Consider the following 15,142-nt stretch of genomic DNA (forward strand, 5'->3'; position numbering starts at 1 on the left):
ATGCTAACAACACCAAGTAAAGTGCTAAAACATGCTAGCAACATGCTAAAACATGCTAGCAATGCCAAGCTAAGTGCTAAAACATACTAGCAACTTTCAGTCTGTCTGACTGTACAAGCTTAAATCTTTTAAAACTATTTAAAACTATTTTTTCAAGCCAACCTCAAAGTTTGTCTACAAATTTTCAATCTAGTTACAACTTTTTGTTGTTGTTGTTTTTAAAATTGTTTAATAACTACACTACCCATGATCCTGATGGAAAACGATTAATCATTTTGAGGATCACGGCAAACAAAGCACACCAAAAGAGCTCTGCAGCTCTATTTATATATTTGTGCATTTCTAAATATTTTGCAATAAACTTAAAATGTATTGTTTATATACTTTTAAATAAGCAAATTTAAATTAATAGTTTTATATTTTTCTATAGTTTATTTAATTTGATTATGTAATTCGCAATGCTTTGTGTGGTTCATTCGCTGATGAAAGACAGAAATTAAGTACACAGTCTTGTACCTTTGTCTTTTTGTCCAATTTTAAAAGACTTTTTTTTGTTTTAAAATCAAACTTTGTAATGTTGTGATTCACCTCGGAGCTGGTTGGTTTGTTTCATCAACTCTTTTATGAAGGATTTTAAATAATACACGTCAACCCCACGAGCAACATCACTTTGAAACTAAGCTGCATGACTTTGAGATGGTGTGCTCAGCATAACATGAATCAGACAGCAGGTACAGACACGTGGGAACACCGGGTCAGCTCAACTGTCTGAAGACATACACATGGACACTGTGCAGGAAATCATTGCTTCTGACATAGCCAATCAGAGTAGGAGCACTGATATGTGAGCGTGACAGACGTGGCAGAGCGGAACACCGTCGCTTGGAGTTCTCTTGCTTGGCTGGATCCCGAGTCACTTCTTTGACTTTGTTTGACAAGTCTACAGTGTGTGTGTGTGTGTGTGAGAGAGAGAGAGAGAGAGAGAGAGAGAGAGAGGTTGTTTGCTGCATTTGCTAATTATCTTCTGTTTGACCAAGGATTCGCCCAAACTGATTGTGCCTTCAGAAAAATGGCAAGCCCATTAATTTTAATATGTGGCCCATTTTGTTAAACAGTTAACACATCCATGACAGAGACTTGCCTCACACTTTTTGAAAGCTCATGAAAGTGTTTCCTGCATTGCTACTGAATCTACAGTTTGCAGTGAGAATTAAATGTGATATAAACACATCTTTCTACTGTATTGTCTTTGTTGGCTGCATGCAAAAACAAATGAACCAATGACTCTTATTTGCCAGTTCTTTTAATAAATTGGTCAAAAGACTCACAAACTCTAATGCAATAAAGGTACTTTCTGACCAATACTTCTGAGTGGCTGAAAAAGCATCAGTCAACTGATTAAGCCACATCCTCTCATGAATAATCAGCACTCGCCTATGTCACTTATCATTCATGTATCGTATATTTCAAACCCAGAGGAAGAAATTTGTATAAAAAAATCCCTCAGTTGTGCAACACATATCTGTTTACACATAGAAAAATGTTTTTTAGTCTTTCAAGGCCCTTTAATAAGGGAAGAGATATTAAGAGACAGACCGAGAGGAAAAGAGTATCAGGAGAGAATGAACAGAGAAAGAAAAGTTGTTTTGTCCGAAGCAGGCTTCAGTGAACAACTTCCAATTGAAAATTTAGTCCAAAAGTGTGCACGTTTACAGAAATACTGATGGATTCTCAAATTTACTTCATGAAGAATTATTATTTATGTCCATATTCCACTAAATTATGTGATGTGTTGCAATGACACTCTGTAATACACTCATATGGTGATTTCCAATCCTCCAGGAAGCTAGAGGCGCACAAGTTCATTTCTCATTCCAAATATAGGCAAGAGAAGAAGATTTGCTCTGACATCATGCCTACCTCAGTGCCTACATGACAAGGTACCATGCCATAGTAGGATCAATTACATATGAAGCACAAAACTAATGAGTTAACTGTTGAGACTTGTTGTAAATATATAGACGAATACAAAAATATATGGTTTATCTATTATTTCCATGCAGTCTCTGATATGTTGTATAAGTTTATTGACAGTTCTGTAGCTGTCAGTCAGAAGAGCTGCACATCTGCTATCAACTGCAGGCTGGATATTCTATAAATAATCTGCTTTCTGCCTCATTATATGAATGGAATCCACATGACATCAGTAAAATACACTGCTATAATGACTCGATTATAATCGGAAGTAAGAAATATGCACTAGATGTGTATTTTGTCCTGTTTAGCATTCTGCATTTAGGGGCTAATGCTAATGGCTAATGCTACATGCAGTCATAATCACAAGACAAGGTTTAGGTAAATGTTTCATATAACTCAGAGTTTTAAGGTTATCATCCTCAAATTTGAAATAGAACATTATCAGACATGTGGCTTCAGGGCCATTGTGTTTCTATGCACAAAGAAGGTCAGTATCATATATTATTTTATATAAATGTATTATGGTTATAACTTGTCGATAACCTTACAATAAATTTGAGCTATTCTAACTATTTTTCCTCATGACTTACTAATTCTTACTGCTGAACGACAAACTTTCATGTGTCTTCTTTCAAAAGAGACAGCAATTATGTTTGTAATACAAAGGAGTGATGAACTACAGCCCTTGAATTTTGAGTTGGAATTTTTAACTTGTGGTCAAAACAAGGGGGCACAGGTTAACAGGTTAAGCTATTAGATTTTTAGGTAGTGTTTGCTAGAGAGCATCCAATATTGAATTTTGCAGATACCAATAACTAAGGTGGTGGAAAAAGCTGACTTCATTCACTTATACAGTAGGAGTAGTTCACTTACATATCCTCATTAGGTATTAGTGATTGTTTATATTATGTTTGATTTTTACCGATAACCATTAGTACCAAACGCAACTATCAGTGCCGATAAATCTGCAAAACTCGGTCAACCTCTTGCCTTTCCTTTGTGCTTTTTTTTTGCTCTTTGCTATGTGGTTGCTAAGGTGTTCTTGTTTGTTGGCACGTTACTACGTTGTTATTATGGTGTTCTGGTGGGTTTATGGTGAGGTTACTAAACATTTTACCATAATGCATTTATTTTTTTAATTAAAATAGTAGCCAAGTCTAAAGGGCCGGATGTCTTATTACAACATTTAAAAATATATATTTTTGAAGGGTGTAATTTAGCGTTATATTGCCACTAGCAAAATGGAAACCATCCTATGTATATAGTCTTTAAGCTTTTAAGATTTTTACACTTTCTAATGAATACGTAGGTAGTGTTTGCTAGAAATCAACCGGTATTGGATTTTGCCGATACCAATAACTAAGATGATGGAAAAGACTGATCATTCACTTTGTTCACTTTTACAGTAGGAGTAGTTCATTTACATATCCACAGGTATCAGTGATTGTTTATATTATGTTTGATTTTTACTGATAACCAGTAGTTCCAAATGCAGCTATCGGTGCCGATTAATCTGCAAAACTCGGCCAACCTCTAGTGTTTGACCTTGCAAAACTCTTGCTATTTGGTTGCTAAGGTGTTCAATAATGTTAACAGAGGATGGATGTCTTATTACTACATATTGATATTTATCAAGAAATACATTCACATCTGCACACTGCACATTTTTTTACATTTCCAAGTTGACATAAGAAGAAAAAAAAATCCTAAACAGTCAAAATATTCTATACAAAACTGCATTGGGGGCCCAGAGACAGCCAAAGCAGTGATGTCTGAGGGATCTTCTCCCAAAATATTAAAATATTTTATTGATATATATATAATATATTAATGTTAAAAGAGCATCTGTTCGTTTTGAAGCATAATGTCAGCATATTATTATATTACGTTATGTTCAGATAGCAAGTATGGGGGCATAGAAGCCTTTGTGACTGCGGAATGATACTGTTTGGGGGTTCAGGGGTATACCCTGAGAGAAAATGTAGAAAATGTAAAAGTCTGAATGGACCATTTTTATATTTTTATTAAAGTGAGAAAGACTAGGCTACAAACTAGTCATTTTATTGTCTTTCCTTGTCATCCATGCCAGAGATGATGACCTCTGATTAATTTCACAAAATTAGAACAGAAATCTATTTGTTTATTAATAAAGGCTTGTAATATGATGATTAATAAAGCTAAATTTAGAAGGAAAACTCTTTATGGTCTAAAGGCGCTCTGGAACCACGTTAACTTGTGCGGCGCCTCATGTCTACTCACATGCTGGGAAAAGAGGCAACGCATGCAGAGCGGGACAGGCCATAAATGAAGCGTGTTTGGTGCTAGAGAAAAATATTCAAGAATACAGCGCAGAAAGATCAGATCTGGTTTTGTCACCCTGTTCAATAGAGATGATGAGACGCAACCGTCATCGATGTCTTGCAGACTCCGGACCCGGACCGCGGTGACTAGCCCAAGCATTAGCAAGGCAGCTAACGTTAGCAACTTCATACAGTCTGAGAAAGCCGAACTGCTTGTGTTTTCTGCAACACGTACCTGATCGTCTAGGTGTAGAACACAGGCTAAATATAATTTATATCGATAATAAATATTGAGATTGTTTTATCACCCAGCCCTATCAAGGGTGTAATTTAACGTCATATTGCCACTTTAGTCGCATGGAAACCCCTCTGTGTATTGTCTTTAAGCTATTAAGATTTTTACATTGGTCAACCGATATTGGATTTTGCCGATACCAATAACTAAGGTGGTGGAAAAGGCTGATCATTCACTTGCCATAAAAAACCCCACAAGGTGTCACTGATTGTTTATATTATATTATTATGTTATGATTTTTGCAGATAACTGATAGTTTCAAAAGGAGCTATCGGTGCTGATTAATCGTCAAAACCGATTAATCGGTCAATCTCATGCTATGTGGTTGTGAAGGTGTTCTGAGTGGTTCTTGGCACGTTTCTATGTGGTTGCTAGGGTGTCCTGGGTGGTTTACGGTTGGGTAACTGGCAAAAGAGCTGATATTCTGGTCTCTGTATATCGCTCAGGTCCCTCCTTCAATGCAAGTCTATTAGATATTTCTACCCCTTTTACCATGCATTTTTATCATGTTATCATATAAACAGTTTAGAAAAGTAACAGCAAACCTCTTCTCAACAAGCCACACAATTTTTAGTTCATGTTTGTAGCAAAAACAGTGCACAAAATGTGCCACTCTGCTCAGAAATTTGAGATAAAGGCAGCTGTATGTAATGAGCAGACATGAAGCGCCTGTGGCCCCCCCAAACATCCAGCACAAACAACAGACGGATTGGCAGACGTAATATCACAGTCATCATATATGCGACTGTAATATACAAGAAACCTTTTGAAGAATTCTTATCAAACAAAATATTCTGGTGTAAACTGCATTTGACACTATCTGTCCTAACATACTTCTTGCATGTCTGTCTGCTATTGGTATCACTGGTATTGCTTTGGAGTGGTTCACATCATATCTTAGTTATAGACAACAATTTGTCATCTATAACAAACATAAATCTGCAACAGCTAACATCAAACGTGGTATCCCCCAGGGCTCAGTCCTTGGTCCACTCTTTTTTCTAATCTACATGTTACTTCTAGGACATATAATAAGAAGTCATGGCTTAAGTTACCAGTGTTATGCTGATGACATTCAGATCTATATTAGCTCTAGTGCGGCCTTAGCTTTTCCTCCCCCTCATTATCTGCCTGCATCCATGATTTAAAGCACTGGTTGGCAACAAACTATCTAAAGTTAGAATTAATGCTGATTGGCCCAAAGTCCCTTATTTCTAGACAGTCACTCTTTACAATGGACCTGGATGGTGTTCCAATCAATCCATTTAAAACTGTGCGCAACCTGGGCGTGATTTTTGACCCCACACTGTTGATTGATGCCCATGTTAACAATGTCGTTAAGACGGCTTTTTCCATTTACGGAACATCTCTCGCATTCAACCCGCTCTCAGTTCCCAAGGAGTAGAGACTGTAATCCATGCTTTTGTTACATCACGCTTGGATTACTGTAATTCTGTTTTAACAGGACTTTCAGCAAAAACACTCTCACAACTACAGTACATTCAGAACTCTGCTGCCCGCCTCCTCACACATACTAGAAGGTCAGCACACATTCCTCCTATACTCAAGCAACTACTCTGGCTACCTGTTGAATACCGCATACGGAACAAGATTGTAATAATCACCTACAAGGCTTTTCATAATCTTGCACCCCAATATTTACCAAACCTTCTCATGCGGGGGCCTGGGTAGCTCAGTGGTAAAAGATGCTGGCTACCACCCCTGGAGTTCGCTAGTTCGAATACCAGGGCGTGCTGAGTGACTCCAGCCAGGTCTCCTAAGCAACCAAAATGGCCCAGTTGCTAGGGAGTGTAGAGTCACATGGGGTAACTTCCTCGTGGTCACAATAATGTGGTTCGTTCTCGGTGGGGCGCGTGGTGAGTTGAGCGCGGATGCTGCGGTGGATGGCATGAAGCCTCCACACGCGCTATGTCTCCGTGGCAATGTGCTCAACAAGCCACGTGATAAGATGCGCGGGTTGATGGTCTCAGCCGTGGAGGCAACTGTGATTCATCCTCCGCCACCCGGATTGAGGCGAATCACTACACCACCACGAGAACTTAAAAGCGCACTGGGAATTGGGCATTCCAAAATTGGGTAAAAAAACAAAAAAAACAACTTCTCATGCATTACTCCCCTGCTCGTTCATTAAGGTCTTTTGAAGCAGTTTTTTTGGTTGCTCCTAAGTCTAGATTGTCTTCCATGGGTGGTAGGTCTTTTAGTGTTGTGGCCCTTAGACTTTGGAACTCTCTACCTCAGAACCTCCAGGACGTCACCTCCTATGAATCCTTCAAAAAGCTGTTGAAAAATAAGCTTTTTTCTCTTTGTTACTCTCATGCATGAGGTTAATGATTATCCTCCAACTTTTGTTTGAAATCTTTGTTGTTATTTATTTTATTTATTTATTTATTTTTGTGTGTGTTTACTTTGTCAATATGATATTTTTGAGTATTTGACATGTCACCTTTGTAAAGCGACCTTGAGAATTAGAAAGACGCTATATAAATAAAACGTATTATTATTATTATTAAAGTAACATTACTGACCGAAGGATTTGAAGTGTATGGCGTAACAGAGCAGGACTTGTACCTGTATCTAAAGGTCTCATGAAATGAAAAGTGAATTTTGTTTTTTTAAATAAATATCTGTTAATTTTGAGGCTAACATCTACACTGGCAGCCAAAAGTTTGGAATAATGTACAGATTTTGCTGTTTCGGAAGGAAATTGGTACTTTAATTCACCAAAGTGGCATTTAACTGATCACAAAGTATAGTCAGGACATTACTGATGTAAAAAAACAGCACCATCACTATTTGAAAAAAGTCATTTATGATCAAATCTAGACAGGCCCCATTTCCAGCAGCCATCACTCCAACACCTTATCCTTGAGTAATCATGCTAAATTGATCATTTGATACTAGAAAATCACTTGCCATTATATCAAACACAGTTGAAAGATATTTGGTTCATTAAATGAAGCTTAACATTGTCTTTGTGTTTGTTTTTGAGTTGCCACAGTATGCAATAGACTGGCATGTCTTAAGGTCAATATTAGGTCAAAAATGGCAAAAAAGAAACAGCTTTCTCTAGAAACTCATCAGTCAATCATTGTTTTGAGGAATGGAGGCTATACAATGATTGAAATTGCCAGAAAAACTGAAGATTTCATACAAAGGTGTACACTACAGTCTTCAAAGACAAAGGACAACTGACTCTAACAAGGACAGAAAGAGATGTGGAAGGCCAGATGTACAACTAAACAAGAGGATAAGTACATCAGAGTCTCTAGTTTGAGAAATAGATGCCTCACATGTCCTCAGCTGACAGCTTCATTGAATTCTACCCGCTCAACACCAGTTTCATGTACAACAGTAAAGAGAAGACTCAGGGGTGCAGGCCTTATGGGAAGAATTACAAAGAAAAAGCCACTTTTGAAACAGAAAAACAAAAAGAAAAGGTTAGAGTGGTCAAAGAAACACAGACATTGGACAACAGATAACTGGAAAAGAGTGTTATTGATCTTAACCCCATTGAGCTTTTGTGGGATCAGCTAGACTGTGAGGTGCGTGAGAAGTGCCTGACAAGACTATGGCAAGTGCTACAGGAAGTGTGGGGTGAAATGTCACCTGAGTATCTGCACAAACTGACAGCTAGAATGCCAAGGATCTGCAAAGCTGTCATTGCTGCACGTGGAGGATTTTTTGATGAGAACTCTTTGAAGTAGTTTAAGAAGTTCTGAACATTTTATTTCAAATTGTAATAGTAATTTTTCATGTTATTAATGTCCTGACTATACATTGTGATCAGTTGAATGCCACTTTGGTGAATAAAAGTACCAATTTCTTTCCATAAGAGCAAAATCTGTACATTATTCCAAACTTTTGGCCGCCAGTGTAAATAATATTGTACTCTTAAAAATGGGAAAAAATCACTTTTAGCAGATTTAAAAATTTACAGTCTATCTCTTCCAGGACAATGGACCAAAAATATGGATGACATCAATATTTTTGTCCAATAAAATGTTCTCTTGACTGAAAATGTCGCTCCCCCTTTAACCCTGTATTGTACACATTATGTTATAATGGTGGAATATTTTTTCCTATTTGATTTTCTGAAATAAAATATCTCTAATAACAAAAACTTTTTTTTGAAAAAAAAAAAAAAAAGACAAAAAGGCAACTCTGTACACAATGCAAAATGGTCCAAAAACTAGTTTCTAAATAATTATCAGTTTCTCCTTGAATTCATTGATTTATGTATTCACTTGGAACTCCTACAAACTGAAACTGAGTGAACCATTATCATGTATTCTTCAATATTGTCAATTATTTTAACTGTCACTAAAGCCTATCACATCCTCACTGTTGTCAATGTGAAGAGCTAACTGTGCACCTTTCTTGCCCTTTCCATAAAACATTGCTGTGATCATTTTTGTCTGAAAAGAAGAAATATAAATTTTGTGTTATTTATGTATAAATGCAATTATATAATGGTTAACATTTCCAAATAAATGAATAAATGCAATAATAGATTATTACTATCTTTAAAAACTACCAATGAGAAAAATGTGGATTCTTTTTTTCTTTAATTGCTTAATAAACTGTGCTTATGCCATTTCGTGGGGTCTTTAAAGGACATGGGTCTCTCGTTTAACAACAGTAGGGGTGTGAAAGACACCATCTGTGTCAGCCAAAACTTAGTGTGTCATCTCCTCACAAAACCCGGAATATTCATCCTGATTCACACCTTCACAGAAGCAATGAATTTCATGAACTTGCCATGCATTCACCATCATCATACAACTGATATCTTAAACATACCAAAAAAAGTCTGCCTACAACTGAATGACATCATCATGTGCCAATAATGACTTAAATTTCAGTCAGTTCCTCACACAGAGTTTTCGCATGACTTCAGACGACCTTTATCATACTTTTCTGGTGCTATTTTACTCTCTTTAGAGCTTGACAGCCACAGTCATTGTATGGAGAAAAAAAACAGCTGCAAAATATTTTGCAAAACATTTTCTTTTGTGTTTCATGGGAGGAAGAAAGTCGGATTTGGGATGACATGAGCTTGAGTAAATGATGACATTTCATTTTTGGGTGAACTATTTCTTTAAGATGTCTGGCAACATGATAGGCTCAGTGAAATGGAAGACATTTTACATCAGGGTGAATTCGTGAGGTTCTTCTGCCCCCATGTGGCCCTTGAAGGTACTACAGCGTTTGTTCTAGTTTCACCTTCTTGGGACTGAATACATCAATTACTACAGGAATGTCTCCAGTACTGTAGTTATTTGGTTTCTCAGCTCTATTTCAACTGTTCAACCAACAATGAGAAAGAGAGACCTCTTGCAGTAGAAGATTACTGAACTGGATTCATGTAGTCATGATAAATCTTCAGACCAATATGACAAGCTCAGGACAGTAGCTTCAACTGACAGAATGCATCAATCTCATGAACAGTCAATGCATTCAAAAAATCAAAAGACAAAAACAAGTCTATTTTAAAAAATAATTAAGAATTATCATGTTATGTATTACTGTAACACATTCATAAAAATCATCCTGTTACAAAAAAAATTTAATAAAAATAAAAATTATTTGTATTATTATTATTAGATTTTAAATAGATTTAGTAGCAGTACAATTTAAACCACCATAAATTCAAGGCAGTACACAAAATACTAATAGTATAAATACTACTTTTTAAACTATATATACAGTACACAGTTGAAGTCAGAGGTTTACATACACCTTAACCAAATACATTTAAACTCAGTTTTTCACAGAAAACAATCCCTGTCTTAGGTCAGTTAGGATCACTAATTTATTTGAAGAATGTGATATGTCAGAATAATAGTAAAGAGAATGATTTATTTCAGCTTTTATTTCTTTCATCACATTCCCAGTGGGTCAGAAGTTTACATACACTTTGTTAGTATTTGGTAGCATTGCCTTAAATTGTTTAACTTGGGTCAAATGTTTTGAGTAGCCTTCCACAAGCTTCTTACAATAAGTTGCTGGAATTTTTGAGTCAGGTTTGTAGGCCTCCTTGCTCACACACGCTTTTTCAGTTCTGCCCACAAATTTTCTATCAGATTGAGGTCAGGGCTTTGTGATGGCCACTCCAATACCTTGACTTGTTGTCCTTCAGTCATTTTAACACAACTTTGGAGGTATGCTTGGTGTCATTGTCCATTTGGAAGATCCATTTGCGACTGAGCTTTAACTTCCTGGCTGACGTCTTGAGATGTTGCTTCAATATATCCACATGATTTTCCTTCCTCATGATGCCATCTATTTTGTGAAGTGCACCAGTCCATCCTGCAGCAAAGCACCCCTACAATATGATTCTGCCACCCCCATGCTTCACGGTTGGGATGGTGTTCTTTGGCTTGCAAGCCTCACAATTTTCCTTAAAACATAACAATGGTCATTATGACCAAACAGTTTTTGTTTCATTAGACCAGAGGACATTTCTCCAAGAAGTAAGATCTTTGTTCCCATGTGCACTTGCAAACTGTAGTCTGGCTTTTTTATGGCAGTTTTGGAGCAGTGACTTCTTCCTTGCTGAGCAGCCTTTCAGGTTATGTCGATATAGGACTCGTTTTACTGTGGATATAGATACTTGTCTACCTGTTTCCTCCAGCATCTTCACAAGGTCCTTTGCTGTTGTTCTGGGAGACAGAATGCATCTCCTTCCTAAGCGGTATGATGGCTGTGTGGTAACATGTTGTTTATACTTGCGTACTATTGTTTGTACAGATGAACGTGGTACCTTCAGGCATTTGGGAATTGCTCCCAAGGATGAACCAGACTTGTGGAGGTCCACAGTTTTTTTTTTTTCTGAGGTCTTGGTGGATTTCTTTTGATTTTCACATGATGTCAAGTAAAGAGGCACTGAGTTTGAAGGTAGGCCTTAAAATACATCCACAGGTACACCTTCATTTCAGTACAGTACAGAAGTACAGAGGCTAATTGGCTAACCATCCAAAGGCTTGACATAATTTTCTGGAATTTTCCGAGCTGCTTAAAGGCACAGTTAAGTTAGTGTATGTAAACTTCTGACCCACTGGAATTGTGATATAGTCAGTTAAAAGTGAAACAATCTGTCTGTAAACAATTGTTGGAAAAGTTACTTGTGTCATGCACAAAGTAGATGTCCTAAATTACTTACCAAAACTACAGTGTGCTAATATGAAATCTGTGGAGTGGTTAAAAAAATGAGTTTTAATGACTTCAACGGTGTATATATATATATATATATATATATGTATTACAAATGTATATATTTTAAATTGCCATGAAAATGCAAGGACTGAGCCCTGGGGGACACCACGTTTGACGTTAGCTGTTGCAGATTTGTGTTTGTTATAGATGACAAGCATGCATTTTCTTTATGGGGAAGTTAACATTGGCACATTATTGTACATACTAAAAATAACCTACTAAAATATGTTATTTTCATTGACTAAAAACTTTATTTTTGTCAGAGTAAATTCACTAAAGAATATGACAAATTGAAAGGACAGTTTTGTCAAAAGACTATAACAAACAAAAGTAATAACTGTAAAAATTAACACTGTTTGACAGGGTAACTAGTCTTTAGTCATTAAGAATCTGTTTCTTTTATTATTTTGGACCAAGCTCTCCCTTTAAATCTTAAATCTTGTGAAAAAACAAAACAAAACAAAAAAACTGTGATTGGGATTGTGACCCAGTTAAAGGGACAGTTCACCCAAAAATGAAAATTCTCTCATCATTTACTCACCCTCATGCCATCCCAGATGTGTATGACTTTCTTTCTTCTGCTGAACAACAAATAAAAAGTAATCCATAAGACTCCAGTGTTTAAATCCATGTCTTCAGAAGTGATATGATAGGTGTGGGTGAGAAACAGATCAATAGTCTTTTTTTTTTTTTTTATAAAAATCTCCACTTTCACATTCTTCTTTTGTTTTTGGTGATTTCCATTCTTCGTGCATATCGCCACCTACTGGGCAGGGAGGAGTATTTTGTTAAAAAAAGACTTAAATATTGATCTGTTTCTCACCCACACCTATCATATCTCTTCCGAAGACATGGATTAAACCACTGGAGTCATATGGATTACATTTATGCTGCCTTTATGTGCTTTTTGGAGTTCAGAGTTCTGGTCACCATTCACTTGCATTGTAAGGACCTACAGGGCTAAGATAGTCTTCTAAAAATCTTTGAGTTCAGCAGAAGAAAGAAAGTCATACACATCTGGGATGGCATGAGGTTGATAAATGATGAGAGAATTTGCATTTCTGGGTGAACTATCCCTTTAAAGTTATGCCCTACCCTTAGTTGTTGGCGTAACAGCATTTACAGACACACATAATTTATGCCCTGAAGACACTTAAAGAGCACCTATTATGGTTTTTCAAATATTATCTTTCATGTAGAGTGTTATATAGATGTTTATGAATGTAAAAAGTCTGCAAAGTTTCAAAAATCAAAGTGCACGACAAATGGAGTTATTGACTCCCAAAAGAAAGAACCGATTCTGAACACCTGAAACGAGTCGTTAGTAATTCCAGACTTACTTCCTGTAGTAACCTACGTAATTTGGTAACAAAAAACCCGCCTCTGGTCTTCATTGGATGCTCGCGAACAGCTTTGACCCGCCCTCAAACACTACACTAAACGGTAGACCAATCACAACAGACTGGGACATCTGACCAATCAGAGCAGAGTAGGCTCTCTGAAAGGAGGAGTTTAGAATGAATCCTTTAGAATGGATCATTGAACGAGTCGTTTTTGACACTGGGGAAAAAAAGGTAATGCTGCAATTTAAATTATGAGCAGATTAAAGTGTTTTTTGACCTTGGATGCATGTAAATCTAATTTTGCTGCATTTTAATTCTACTTCCATACATTTCTATTCAAATGACAATTTGGGATTCTGTTTGCTATCTAATTATGAATTGAAATTGAGATTGAGCACAACCCTGATATGTGTGGAGTATGAACAAATCAAAAATAACATCTTTCATCCAGCTTCACTGTAAAAAGTGATTCACGTGCCAAGTAAATTTGATAAAAAAAATTAACATGAAGTTCATAAATGTTACGGATACTTCATTTTGAAATGATGGCTTAGCATTGTCTAAAAAATCTTGGGTACATTTAACTAATAAATTTAAGAGACAACCTAATTATTTTAGGAAAATTTGTGCTATATTCTGATTTGATTTAAGGACACCAATTCATTTGAAAGTGAACAACAGCTGATTTGAAGACATGTTGGCAGACTGGTTGACACATGAACATGCTAAAAGGTAAGCCTTAATAATATTTAAATATCCTTTTACTTCTTAAATTGTCTCATAGGCCAGGTGTGTGCAATCCAGTTCTGGAGCACTGCCAACATTGCATATTTTGGATATCTCCATTTTATATTCTGTGTTTATATCGAAATCTTGCCCGATGTAACAACCTGTTAGTGTGTGATGCAACAAACTAGTTTTGTTTTTTTATGCACTTAAAGAATTTGAACATTTCCATCTAAATTTCCAACAAGGAACCAAGATGAAAAGGGGTAACATAATTACACTAATTGGCTATTGTAAAGAGATCATGGTTTGTACTATACCTAACTGTTTTATTTTTAAACTATGCATTTTAAGTCATTTTTAATGTCATTAAATTATTAAGGTGCAAAATCTTTTTTCATGGTGTACGCTATTACTCGGCTTTCAACTCAAACATGCAAAGTTAGCCATGTGCTCTACATTTGTTTTAGTAGCTAGCATTAGCTAAGTTGTTAAATCCATTGGCATACTGTTCATACACCCGCCTATAAATATTATATATCTTAACCTTTAACATTTAACAAAAATGAAGCCTAGCATTTAAAAAGGCTTATTATATATATATACATCTATTTTATCAATGTTTTGTGTAACCTACACTGCTCCCTGTTTGATAAAATAAATACTTAACCATACATGAGTGTTTGTTTTTTTATATTTTGTTGTTGTACGAGTTATATCTAAATATCTAAATTCATGTCTAAATGTTTTGAGTGGAAATGATATTTAAAATATTATTGATAAATGCATTAAAATGCATTAGGTATTAATCATTTAAAATATTTTAATGTGGAAAAAAATACTTTTATAATTCTAAGCCTTACAAAAATCTGCAAATTTGCTTAATATAATTAGTAGAATAAACACAGTGTTAAAATGCATCGTGTGTCATATACTCACTAATTTGAGTCACTTCACATGATTTAATTAAGGAGATTTCATAAAAAAAAAAAAAAAAAACAAGGCTTAAAGAGTTCTTAAAATTATTATGTGTAATACTGTTACTGTACTTTTTTTAAGTAGTTTTCACATAGTACTTTTTACAGTGTATGACATGAAACATCCACAAGATGTCGCTGTCATACCAGCAAGTGACACTGGTTTTCACTCAGCCATCAGAGCCAAATAAAACATCAGATATTATAATCAGAAAGTATTATTAAAATAAACAAATCACTAAAAGTAACGGTAGCGGTATGTCATTATTAAAGCCCGACCGATATGGG

General features: G+C 35.9%; 1 protein-coding gene across 1 annotated transcript in view; it reads right to left on the bottom strand.

Annotated features, from left to right (window-relative positions):
* The window catches only part of ccser2b (coiled-coil serine-rich protein 2b), a 169,204-nt gene that overhangs the window by 98,700 nt on the left and 55,362 nt on the right, over positions 1–15,142 (bottom strand). The gene's annotated exons all lie outside the window — the stretch shown is intronic.

Source organism: Myxocyprinus asiaticus, chromosome 32, assembly GCF_019703515.2.
Source record: "Myxocyprinus asiaticus isolate MX2 ecotype Aquarium Trade chromosome 32, UBuf_Myxa_2, whole genome shotgun sequence".
Taxonomy (NCBI): Eukaryota; Metazoa; Chordata; class Actinopteri; order Cypriniformes; family Catostomidae; genus Myxocyprinus; species Myxocyprinus asiaticus.